Below are 14,275 nucleotides of genomic sequence, written 5' to 3'. Positions count from 1 at the left end.
ATCTTTTTAGTTTTTTGGGGGAAATTAATGTCACGTCGGAATTAGTTTCAAGCAACTGAAGTGTGCTTAATTATAGAATAAATATTTATTTTGGTTCCTAAATTATAATAATTAATATTTATAAGATCAAAGTTTAAATAAGTCCATGAATTTGAATGCGACGGATTAGTTTTACAATTAATTTATTACATAGGCAATCAAATAACAGATTGATGTATACTGATATTTAAAACAATTTTATATCATCATTTAATCATAAATTACTTTTTGAATTATTTTAAAATAATTATTTTAAAATTTAACAAATTTATAATATATGATGAGTTATGATTGAATAACTTTTAACACTAAAAGTGAATGTATAACCCTTTTCTCATCAAATAAATTGAAGTCTAAACAATAAAACAACATTTTCTTGTGAACGTTCATGATTAAATCAAAACCTTCCGTTGAATAAAGTGCTAAATCCACGCAGTGGACAGCATAATTTCCTATTACAAAAAAAAAAAAGAAAAAACCAAATATATAAATGAGAGGAGCCGCCCCATGTTTTATTCGTTCCCTGGCCCAGGTAGAGGAGGTGACCTTAGCTGTTCGCCAAGCTTCCTCCTAATCCCCAATTCTGTAAATAAATAAATAAAAACATCATCGTTGAATAAAGGTTTTTGGATAATTTCGCACTCATGTAACATGCCGAGATGATCCCTCAATTATTTACCACAAAATATCAACGTGCATCCTGTTTTGGGTAGATGAATAGAGAGAGATGAAAAAGATAAGAGAGAGGAAGTAATAAGTGTAATAAGTAGAATAAATATCCATTTTATATAACTAATTTTTTTAATAAATACATACTTCTAAATATATTGTGAAATGAATTTTAACTATTGGCAATTTTATCTAAAAAATATTAAAATTTAATTTAAAAATAAAGATAAAAGGATAGACAAAATATAAGAGGCTGAGAAAAATCTCAAAAAATGCTATCATTAAAAAATACCAAAAAAATATTTACATGTTCATTGAAGATTAATTCCTAAAAGTTCTCTCTTAAAATAGCTAATTATATATAACATTAAATTAGGATATTTTATTAGTTTAATTTCATATTTTACCATCAAAATATTATTTATTTGGAAATTTTATAACCCTAAGTTGTTTTTGTAAATTTTATTACTTAATTTTTCAATTTTTACATATTCTACTAATATTAATTTGTTACTAAAATAATTTAAGAAAAATAAAATAACATCATTTTTTAGTAATTTTAATGAAATGACATCATTTTGTTATTATTATAATGATAAAATGTGTAAAAATTAAAATAACTAATAATAAAATGCAAAAAAAATAAAAGGTAAAATGTGTGAAAATTGAAATTTTTGAAGATAAATTTTGCAGGAAAAAAACTTGAATGATAAAATTTATATAAAAAAGTATAGTTGAATGATAAAATGTGTAATTAAATCTATTTTATTTAAATACAAAAAATATTTTATATTATTTAATCTTCTAAATAAGAAATATTATAAAATGTTGCAATTTCATATTATTCGGTCAGAGTTTATATTACGTTCAGAAGTCTCTTCTTTTTTCCTCTGAAAAAAGTCTCTTTTACACTCTGGAGCCAAGAAACGCAATAGGAGACCTGCGTGCATCTGGTCACTGATATATGAAGTTATGAACCTTGTTCTTAAATTAGACCTAAGTGGAAAAGAGATCTAATCATTGATCGAATAGAATTAGTCAATTATTATAAATTTTTGTTTATGATATTTCTTAATAAAAAAAACCTTATCATTTATACTTTCTTCATTTCTGTTCATAAGATACAATTAACTCATTCATGCATTAATATATATATATATATATATATATATATATATATATATATATATATATTAGATTTTATTGATTATGCATGCAAAGAGACAAAATAAGGTTCTCAACATACTCTTCATAAAAAACAAAGTTAGTCTCTTAAAAAAATTAAGACATTAATATATTATTATCTATTATTTATTGAACTTTGAAGAAAAACTCCAAATTCCAAATTAGGAACATTTTGAAGAAAAAAATAATGTATTTTAATTTAGTTCCTAAGCATATAAGATCAAATTGTAACATTAGATGATTTCCCTTACCTTTCAAACTTATTTCTGTGCTATCTAAAATTTAAAATAAAATATCCACACGGGTACCGGGATAATTTAATATAAAAAAGAAGAAGTTAAAGTTGACAACATTTTAGATTAAAAAATAATATAACTTTTAAAATTTCAAAAATTTAAATTTTTTATAAAAATCCAAACAATGAATTTTAGATTAAAAAAATTTAAATTCTCTGATAATTATTTTTCCCACTTAAAATTTTCCAAAGGCACTCTTAATTTATTCTTACATATTCAATAAAAAGTTTTTTTTTTTCATGTTTTCGTATGACAATGAAACGAGAACCGTGACTAGAGTATAATGATCGATACTCAAATAAAAACAAACGAAAAAAGTTACTCCTATAATATATAAATAAAATCATTTTAATACAAATTGAAAATAAATAAATTGTAAGATTAAGATTAAACAAGCCTGCAATACTATTCTAATTATTTCATCTAATATTTTTTTTGTCTTGGGTAAAAAATCACGAGTGTTTCCTAAAATTCTAACTCTCAATAATTCTACACACATTAGAAATCAAAATGAAGTCTTACAACATGACTGCGACAACCTTTGGGTTTTAATTATTTGATCTAAATGTAACATGATTACAACGTATAATGAAGATCAAACGAGCCGAAGATGAGCAATGAATAATGAACCAAGAGGGGAAAGAGATCATTGTCTTTAGTAATAAAACCTTTAGGTTTTATTTGTATAGTCAAGATTGATAAATGGGTTAGGTTTTCCAGTCTGTGACATCCTCATAAAATCTTATAAAAATATAATTTTTTAAAGAATTAAAAATACAATTTTAAATAATAATTTATAATATATTTTTAAAACTTAATGATGATATAAAATCTAAATCTAATTTAACGGCAACCTAAAATTTAATCTAATAATATCATATTTTAATGTTATATATATATATATATATAGATATTTTTATAAATTAATCATTAACGAAAGCAGATTTGAATGAGCATTAATAATTTCATTCCTCTCGAACCCGACTTTAATTTGAACCCAACCCCAACCCTGATGAATCTAATTTTTTCCTTTACGGGTCCCACGAGTTCAGGTTGAGTCCCATTGTCACGTCTAATTGAAACTTTCCAAGTACAAATAAGTTATAACTTTAATAACTGCCAGATATCAGAGTTCAACTTACACAGACCAAGCGCATGCGTAATGCGTTAATGGCCACCAGCCTTTCCTTCTCCTTTCCCAGCTTCCAAAGTACTCCACCATCAACAATAACAAGACACCCCAGAAGAGTATCAATCTCATGCCACTCATCACCCTCCAACTCCAACAATGACCCTATCCGCGTGGCGTTCTCCGGCGGCGGCACCGGCAGCAACGTGTATCCTGCGTTGGCCATCGCGGAGGAGCTCAAAACCGCCAACCCCACGTGCCAGTTCCTCTTCTTGGGCACCCCCAACAGCGTGGAAAGCGCCGCAATCTCCTCCGCAGGCTACGACTTCGCCTCTGTCTCTTCACCACCCCAAAACCTGGTCTTCTTCCCTCAGCGTCTCTTGAAGTCTCTCATCCAATGTCTCTGCCACCTCCGAGACTTCCAACCGCACGTGGTTGTCGGCACCGGCGGCTACGTCTCTTTCCCCGCCTGCATCGCTGCCAAGCTCAGAGGCGGCACCAACGTTGTCATCCACGAACCCAACTCTGTCCCTGGCTTCGCCAACTCTCTTCTTTCGTTCCTCGCTGATGCCATCTTCGTTGCTTTTAACTCCACACTCGATAGTTTCCCGAGGAACAAGTGTCTGGTGTGTGGTAACCCCGTGAGGTTGTCTATCAGGAACCTTGTTTCCAAGGCGACTGCGATGTCTCATTTTTTTCCCGGTTGTGCTTGTGCTTGCGGGAACCTTTGGCGCCAATGCGGTTAACATTGCGATGCTGAGACAAGATAGTGGCTTGTATGTTATTTGGCAAACCGGGGTTGAAGCCTTCGATGAAATGGATAGCCTTGTTAAAACTCATCCACGCTTGTATATCACACCGTAAGTACTGCCAACTTCTTCCCTCTTAATTTTATCCAACGGTTCTGAATTTCTAAAATGAATGTTGGCAAGTAAGAATAATATGTCCTTGCCAAGTGAACCACCTGTAAATTGAATTTGATTTTGTTTACATTAATTGTTGGGCGAAGGAATAGTTTTTGGATAATTTGATAGAGCATAATAGCAGTATTTGATCATGTAACAGAACAACTAAGCCAAATTTGGTGATTAAATTTCTTTTTTAAGTGATGCCTTTGCAGCACATTTATTGTAAATGCTGTGTGACTCTGACTGCAGAAAGAGAGGGAGAAAGTTCTTTTTCGACTTCATGATGTGTAAAGTAATTTTCTTTACTAGAATAACAAACTCAAACCCACCGCATGATCCAAAGTCCAATCAATTATTTTTAGTGCGCTTCCTGGTGTGAGACCACTCTGCTCAGTGCTTTCTGAAATTGACATAATAGGCAGTCCTGTTTTCTTCACTTTAAAACATCATCACCAACCTGTTTTGACGTCCTTTTGTAAAATCAGCTTAAAATTCCTTGATTCAATATAATGGATACTTTATCTAAGATTTTATTTTTTCTTTTATAGTCTTTCATCCATAATTTCTGTTATTTGCATCTACATATTACCAAGTAATAACGAAATTCACCAAAAAATAGTTATAATTCTGTAGTACATTCTTCAGCAACGAATAGATCATTTGTTAAAGTAATCTCTAATTTTTCCTGCATCCTTTTTTATTTCACTTGCAATAGTGATAACTTATCTGACGTATCCCCTTTTATAAAGGTTCATGCATTGTATGGATTTGGCATATGCAGCGGCAGACTTAATTGTTTCTAGAGCAGGCGCAATGACTTGCTATGAAATATCGGCAACTGGGAAACCATCTATCCTGGTAATTAAATATTGTGTTTACTCGTTCGTTTCATTCCTTCTGATTTTCATTCAAGCTTTGAATTATTAAAAAAAATACTATTAGTCAATATATTCAAAACTGAATGTAATAATTCAGCAAAAAGTAGAAGAAATTGGAACCAAAGTAGAAAATTTGGGTAAAGAATGACAAGATTGGATGAAAATTTTGAGTTGTTTTTAGAAATGAGGAAAACTATATGATGGGTAAGCATGCGAATGAGGCAGATGGAAGTTCGAATCATCATGAAGAAGGGACTATTGCAGATGGATCTACTCCAAACTATCATCATTCTATGGACGAGTATCGATAGAATTAGCTGCTATAATGCCTGTAGGATGGATCACAAGCGCGGAAATTTATTTTGAGGTGCAAAATACTGTGGAGGATGTAAGGATCAAGTTAGCCATGTTAAGTATGGAAGGTTCAACAATACACTGGTTTAACCTGTTGAGAGAAACGGAAGAACATGTCACTTAGGATAAATTTAAGAAGGCTTTGGTTGCAAAATTTGGAGGAAGAAGAACAGGGAACCCATTTGAGAGGGTGAACTTAGACAAAATGGTTCTGTGGAGGAATACATTGAGGCCTTTGAATTGGTTGCGTCTGAAGTACAATGATTACCAGAAGAGCAATATTTAGGGTATTCCCTTTGTGGACTTCAATCGGAGATTATGTGTCGGATTCATATTTTTCATCCCCAATTCAGCATTCAAACCATGCAATTGGCTAGAGACAGAAGAAAAGTTGACAGAATCACACATATACAGCAACAAATATAGGGGATAGAATAATAATTGGCAACAAGATGGTGCAGTAAGGCTTGCAAAAAGTGTTATTTCTTCAGGATGGGAGACAAATACCAGAGGTGCTTCTTCTAAATCACAAGGAGTTTAGAGCAATGGGCAGAATCAAAACGATTACGGGTCAAGATTGGTTAACTCTTTATAGAATCATAATGGGTCCTCGAACAGTGAGAAAAGGGTTGTGCTTTTGGTGTAGAGAAAAGTTTCATCCCTTGCATCAATGTGCAGAGAGACTATTAAGATTAGTAATTTTGGGAGATGATGATGCCCTAAAACAGGTAGTAATAATGGGATTAGGGGATGTTATGACACTTATCGGCAGAAATTAGGAATAGTTACATATTATTAATGGTGTAATGTTTTGTTAGGTTTAGTTATGTATTTTAGTGGCAGTTATTTTTTATATGGTCTGATGGTAGGCAGTTATTAAGTTTTATAGGAGCAGTTATTACGTTTAAAGTTGTATAAAAAATGGTCTGTAGGCTGTAGGAAAGGAGTGGCTAGAAAAGAGTATTTGGTTGTTCTTTGGACAGAACTATTCTTTGTAGTTGTTACAGCTCTAGGACAACTTTTGCTGTAATTTTCTGTTTAATTAGTGTTTATAAATCTCAAATTTCAGTATTCTATCAGTATAAAGAAGCATCTGCTTCTCGTGTGCATGCTTACATTCCAACAGCTTCCCATGCTGCTTTGTTATTAGAATTCAAATACAATACATCTTAGAGAACTGAGTCTGAGAACATCATAAGATTTAATTTGTACATAATTCAATTACAGAACTTTTTGGATGGATTCGGAAATTGTATTCTTCTTCACAACAGTGCTGGGTATTTATTTGGACATGAACCTTATACCATATAAAATATTATCCCCTCAACTAGTATAGCAATACAGTAACAAACTAAGCAATTGCAATTGCTGTACGTTATATTTAATGTGCATTTCGGTCATGATGTTACAATGTCTGATGTATAACTGAATTTCCATGCTTTCCGTATTTTGCAAGAATCACATATATAGGTTCCTTTTAAGCTGGATCTGCAGCTCATACGAAGGAAAATTGTGATATTTTTTCAATTATTATTTGTAGATACCCTCGCCAAATTTCTCTGAGGGGAATCAATTCAGAAATGCTTCCTTGATGGCAGACGTAGCTGGTGTGACTGTTATTACTGAGGATGAGCTAGACTCAAGTACTCTAGCCATTGCAATTGAAAAGATTGTAAGTATGTAGTCTTCATCTTCAAAGTGTCTGTTAACAATTTTAGTTTTGGAAATCATTCCAAAATCTTTCGTGAATCATGCCATATGCTTTGATAAAAAAAAAAAAAAACTAAATCACCAAATTACTGTCTTTGTCATGTCACTTTTGTCATAAAATCTTTTAATGGAAAATCAGAAAGATAAAGTTGCATTAAGATTACTAATATAGAAGATCTCAAGTTTGGAGTACAAAAAGAAGAGAATTAAAGGTTGAATTGGTACTATTTGGTGGTATCTTCAATAATGACCTATTATTTGTTCAGTGTTGAACCTTTTCAAGGATGAACAAGCCGGATTTTAAGATTATCCCTTGAGACTTGGACTAATGTCCAAAAACAAGATTACCAACAGTAATAATCTTGTGAAACTTCTGCGTAAGAAAAATTGTTGTTCTCTAACCTATTTCTAAAAGGTTATCACAGACATGGGGCAATATTTTTACTGATTGTTTGCATACTTTCAATTAATGATGGCCCTATGGCGTTATTAAATTGTATACTCTGACACGGTGCAGTTACTGGCTACCAGAATTGATACTTGAAGTTTGGAAAAGGGTTAAAGAGTAAATAATAATTTACTTTTCATCTTTCAGAACAAGTTCAAGCATTCTTTGACCCCAACCATCTTTCACCGTTTCTGCCTGAAAAGTGAGACCTAACCATCTTCTGACGTTTCTTGTTTCTTACTCCGAATTTTTGTAAGCTGCAGTAGTATTTTCATGTTTTTTGGGTTTTCTTTTTTTTTACTTCACTTTCGTACATTACATTTATTTCTCATATATAGTTGTACTGCCTTATCTTTATCTGCTTCAGATTAAAGGTCACCTAACTCTCCCATTCAGATCTACATCATAGTTTGACATATGAATACTCAAGTACATCCTTAATTTTTAAATTATAAAATTTCCCGTTAATATAATATGTCAGTGATTAACACCTTGACCACTTGCTGTTCTTTATATTCAGCACTTACCTTTCGAGTTAAATGTACCTTCAACAAGCAATATATATCTCTTATCTTTTTCCTTGTTTATTGATTTGGAAATTGAAATGCTTGATAGGGGGACAAGAAGATGGAAGATATGTCTGAGAGGGCTCTGAAAGCTGCAAACCCCAATGCATCTCCTTAGATTGCAAAACAGGTTTTTTTTTTTTTTTTTTCATAAATGTACCTTCTCTCTTCATTTTTTTCTCATTCTATATTAGTTTGTTCTTTTTTCTTATACTACACTACTTTTGACAGGTAGGAAGTCGAGTTTCGCTATCATAACTTTCATGCTTACTCCTTTTCTTAAAAAAAAAATTAAAATATTATAAAATATAAATATTATATTATATAAAATTTTGTTAATTGGTTTTAAAATTATTTATTTATTAAATTAATTTTTTAATTTTGTTCTTAATTTTTTTTAAAGAGAAATATACAGATAAAGAAAAATAAAAAAAATTGAATAAAATTATAGTACAATTTGTTAGTTACGTTGGATGTAATTTTGTAGTTAAATTTATGTGTTGTTGATGTTTTTTTTATGTTCGTTAATTAAAAAAATAAAAAAAATTAGCTAATAGTATTAAAACAAATTAAAAAATACAGTGAAGAAATAATTGATACATTTGTCTTATACAATAGACAAAAAATTTCAAAATGTAGTAACTGAGATGATAATTGAGAATAATGAAACATATTAAAAAATACAATTAAAACGCAAATATGACAAAACTAATAATGATCTGACATATGTTGTGGAGGATACATGTCTTCTTTTATTTTGATTGCTGGTTTGTTAAAAATAGCCAACAAAACTTTTAGTGTGCAATATCGTTTCCAATGGTTGGATTGTACTAACACTTTTAGCACGTCTTTGTCATTTTTCAATTCTGTTATTTCATATTCAATTAAATTTTCTGAATACTTAGCATGACCTGGTTGTCGAAAGAACAATCGTCTAACTAGTCGTGATTCGTAAATTTTATAAGGGAGAACCCCTATAGGTGCAACTTGCTTAATTAAATGCTTGAGTTTGTCCATGCTACATCCCGAAGGAATGTCAAATCTTATTAAATTTGTTAGTGACCTTATTCCTCAACCACAATCATCGTCTCCACAACCCTCATGTCCACAACCTACAACTATCGCCTTCACAACAATTACCGTTCGACAACATAGACCCCAATAATCCTGTATCTTCATACAAGAACATTGAAACACAAGACCCCTTTAACATTTATATTTCATACACACAACTATTATCCGAAAATGATTTTTTTTTTATGCCCAACAAATCTTCTTTGACCACCAAAATCATCTTTCATCTCCCTTTACGCCACATTCACAACAACCACAAACATCAAACCGAAATGAACATCTCATCGCTAACGAAGATCCCATTATACGATTTCATAACAACGAAAACATGATTTTAGTGCGGATGAGGATCAACAGTTCTTTGATCACATCAATCACCAAAGCATGACCAAAGTGATGGCGAGGGTGTTGGCAGGCCAACGACACCTCCGTCCCAATATCATCAACCTAGGTGTCTAATAGACTTGAACTTTGACCACCTACCACACTACATTGATCGATACCGTTTTGTTCAGCAACAATATATATAATGTACAACCATCAACTGGTGCACTCGAGGTTGACATGGCCTTCGATGAAAAAGCACAATGTATTCGAGCAGTCAAAGAATATAACATCAGAAATCATTTTGATTGCAGAACAATTTACTCTGATCAGAAAAAGTTAAACTTCGTGTGTAAATTACATGAAAATGGTTGTACATGAAGTGTAGGCGCATGCAATTCAAAGAGGCATAACAAATGGATTATCAAGAGTATCAGAAGTCATCACACCTATCTCGCGCCAATGCTCAGACAAGATCATCGGAGACTCGACAAACACTTCATAGCACAGATCATCCAACCAATTGTCAAAACAAACCCAACCGTCTCCATCAAGACGTTGATTGTAAAGATCAAAACGTTCATCAATTATACCACATCCTACAAGAAGACATGGTTAGCAAATCAAACAGAGTTGGAGATGATTCATGGAAACTGAGAAGAATCGTATGCCAACCTGCCAAAGCTTTTGGGAGTTTTGCAATCTTGTGTTCCCAGAACTGTCATCGCTGCTCAATTAGAATCCGTGTATGAGGGAGTAGAAATCGTACCGAGCAAAAGAATGCGCTTAAACGTGTCTTTTGGTCATTTGGTCCATGCATTAATGGTTTTGCATATTGCAAACTCATAGTACAAGTAGATGGTACATGGCTTTACGGGAAGTATACTGAAACACTGTTGATAGTTACTGCACAAGAAGGAGCTAACCATATCTTTCCGATTGCTTACGCCAATGTAGAAGGGGAGACAACTTTAGCTTGGGGTTTTTTCTAAAGAATTTGAGAAGACATATTATTCCGCAAAATAACATTTATCTCATTTCACACCCCTCAATTATAAGTGCCTACAACAACCCAAGTAACTTATAGGTTTAGGACATATCTTATTTCTTTTGCCTGCACCGCATTGCATAAAACTTTCTTTGCGATAACTCAAACGACAAACATTGGAAGAAACCACTCGTGCTGGCCGTTGAGAATCTATTTTATTTATTCGTTAAACTTTACTTCCAATCAAATTTTATAACTTAATAGATTAATTGAATATTTACATGTTACGCATACACAAAGAAGATGCACCGGCGACATTTTAGGGATATCCGTGCAAATAAGCCAAGTGCAACTGAATGGCTTGATCAATTACCCAAACAAAATTGGGTACAATGCTTCGATGAGGGGAAACGTTGAGGACATATGACTATCAATTTGTCTGAGTCTGTTAATTTCATGTCAAAAAACACAAGACATTTACGGGTGTCATTGTTGATTAAGGAGACGTATTTCAAGACCGCACAACTCTTTGTTATTAGAGGTCAACAAACTCAAGCAATGATTAACTCTGACTCACAGTATTCTGAAGTCCTTTCTGATGCAATGAATAACAGTCAACAAGAATCTAATACACATTGTAAATGAATTCGACAGACACAATCACACTTTTATTTTAACAGAAGCCCAATCCCCACTTCAAACACCCAGACAACTTGAAAGGTTTAGAGTAATGTTATAATCTCAAAAGTTCAATTGTGATGAATATCAGGATAAACACTTATCATGTTCTCACGTCATGGCTGCCTGCAAATCTGTCAATGTTAATCTCATGAACTATGTGCTGATGTTATTCACTTTACACCACATTTTGCACGTCTAAGATAACTCCTTTAGTTTACTATCACACGAATCAATGTGACAAGAATACGAAGGAAATCAGTGAGGTCCTGATCCAAGGAGAAAAATGACTGCAAAGGGTCGTCCCATTTCAACTCGCCTTCTTACTAAGATGAGGTGGATGAAGACGAAAATGAACGGGAAAGTAGAAAAAAAATGTGAAATTTGCCGACAACATAATCATATCAGAAACAAGTGTCCTAGCATATCTTCATCATAAGTTTTTCCTTAGCCAAATGTGATTATTTAAGTATTATATTGATAATGTGGTATAATGTTCTTCTATAAATAAATTATTAAACAAAAAGTCTTATCATTTTTAATTAAATTTAATGACATAAACCCATAGAACAAGTAGATGGTACATGACTTTACGAAAAGTATACTGGCACACTGTTGATAGTTACCGCACAAGAAGGAGCTAACCATATCTTCCGGATTGCCTACGTCATTGTAGAAGGGGAGGCAACTTCAGCTTGGGGTTTTTTCTAAAAAATTTGAGAAGACATGTTATTCTGCTAATTAACATTTCTCTCATTTCAGACAGACATCCCTCAATTATAAGTGCCTAAAACAATCCAAGTAACTTATAGATTCAGGACACATTCGATTTCTGTTGCCTGTGCTACATTTCACAAAACTTTTTTCGTGATAACTCAAACTGCAAACATTTAAAGAAATCATTCATGCTTGCTGGTGAGAATCTATTTTATTTATTCGTTAAAATTTATATTCAATCAAATTTTACAACGTAATGGAGAAAGAATGTACATTTCTATATAAAAAAAAACCTTGCCAAACATATTCTCGGTTTTTTTTAATAAATGCACCATCTCTCTCCATTTGTTTTCCATTCTACACTAGTTTGTTCCTTTTTCTTCATACTACACTACTTCTGACATGCATGTAGGAAGTCGGGTTTGGTCACCTTAATTTCCGCACTTGGTATTTTTTTTTAAAAAAATAAAATATTATAAAATATAAATATTATATTATATAAAAAAGTTTATTGGTTTTAAAATTACTTATTTATTAAATTAATTTTTTTAATTTTGTTTTAATTAATTTTTAAAAAAAGAAAATGATATTATTATATATAATTATTTTTATTTTATTATTTAATTTACTTAACATATTTTTTAGGTGAATTTTTTTAAAATCTGAATTTTGTATAATAATATATTTATTTTAGTAAAAAATTTAAAATTTTTAATATAATTATTTTACCAAATATAATTAGTTTGTTTATGCCTTTAGATTTAATTAAAAATGATAAGACTTTTTATTTAACAATTTATTTACAGAAGAACATTACACCGCATCATCAATATAATACTTAAATAATTGCATTTGACTAAGGAAAAACTTGAGATGAAGATATGTTAGGACACTTGTTTCTTTTATGATTATGTTGTCTGCAAATTTCACATTTTTTTTACTTTCTCGTTCATTTTCGTCTTCGTCCATCTCAATAAGAATGCGAGTTGAAACGAGACGATCATTCGCAGTCATTTTTCTCCTTGGATCAGACCCCACTGATCTCCTTCATATTCTTGTCACATTGATTCATGTGACAGTAAACTAAAAGAGTTATCTTAGACGTGCAAAATGTGTTGTAAAGTGAATAACATCAGCACATAGTTCATGGGATCAATATTGACAAATTTATAGGCAGTCATGACGTGAGAACATGGTAAGTGTTTAGCTTGATATTCACCACAATCACACTTTTGGGATTGTAACATTACTCTAAAACTTTCAGGTTGTCTCAGTGTTTGAAGTGAGAATTAGGCATATGTTATAATAAAAGTGTGATTGTGTCTGTCGAATTCATTTATAATGTGTATTAGATTCTTGTTGTTGATCGCTATTCATTGCATCAGAGACGACTTTAGAATACTGTAAGTCGGGGTTGATCATTGCCTGAGTTTGTCGACCTCTAATAGCAAAAAGTTTTGTGGTCTTGAAATACGTCTCCTCAACCAACAATGACACCAACAAATGTCTTGTGTTTTTTGAACATGAAATTAACAGACTCAGACAAATTGATAGTCGTATGTCCCCAACGTTTCCCCTCATCGAAGCATTGTATCCCAATTTTGTTTGGTTAGTTGATCAAGCCATTCAGTTGCACTTGACTTATTCGCACGGATATCCCTAAGATGTTACCGGTGCATTTTCTCCGTGTATGTGTAACCTGTAAATATTCAATCAATCTATTAAGTTATAAAATTTGATTGAAAGTAAAGTTTAACGAATAAATAAAATAGATTCTCACCAGTCATCATGAGTGGTTTCTTTCAATGTTTGCAGTTTGAGTTATCGCAATGAAAGTTTTGTGCAATGTGGCACAGACAAAAGAAATAGGATGTGTCATGTACTTGGGTTGTTGTAGGCACTTATAATTGAGGGGTGTGAAATGAGAGAAATGTTAATTTGCGGAATAAAATGTCTTCTCAAATTCTTTAGAAAAAATCCCAAGCTGAAGTTGTCTCCCCTTCTACAATGGCGTAGGCAATCGGGAAGATATGGTTAGCTCCTTCTTGTGTAGTAACTATCAACAGTGTGTCAGTATATTTCCCTTTAAGCCTGTACCATCTACTTGTACTATGGGTTTGCAATATGCAAAGCCATTAATGCATGGACCAAATGACCAAAAGATACGTTTAAACATTCTTTTGCCTGGTACGATTTCTCCTCCCTCATACACGAATTCTAATTGAGCATCGACCACAGTTCCGGGAATACAAGATTGCAAAACTCCCAAAAGTTTTGGCAGGTTGGCATATGATTCTTCTCAGTTTCCATGA

The 14,275-nt window shown here is 32.2% G+C and overlaps 1 pseudogene; it reads left to right on the top strand.

Moving 5' to 3' along the window:
* Positions 1–3,236: 3,236 nt before the first annotated feature.
* Positions 3,237–12,407, top strand: LOC114422692 (annotated as a pseudogene).
* The last annotated feature ends 1,868 nt before the right edge of the window (positions 12,408–14,275 follow it).

This window comes from Glycine soja, chromosome 8, assembly GCF_004193775.1.
Source record: "Glycine soja cultivar W05 chromosome 8, ASM419377v2, whole genome shotgun sequence".
Lineage (NCBI taxonomy): Eukaryota > Viridiplantae > Streptophyta > Magnoliopsida > Fabales > Fabaceae > Glycine > Glycine soja.
This window is presented reverse-complemented; position numbering and strand designations above follow the sequence as displayed.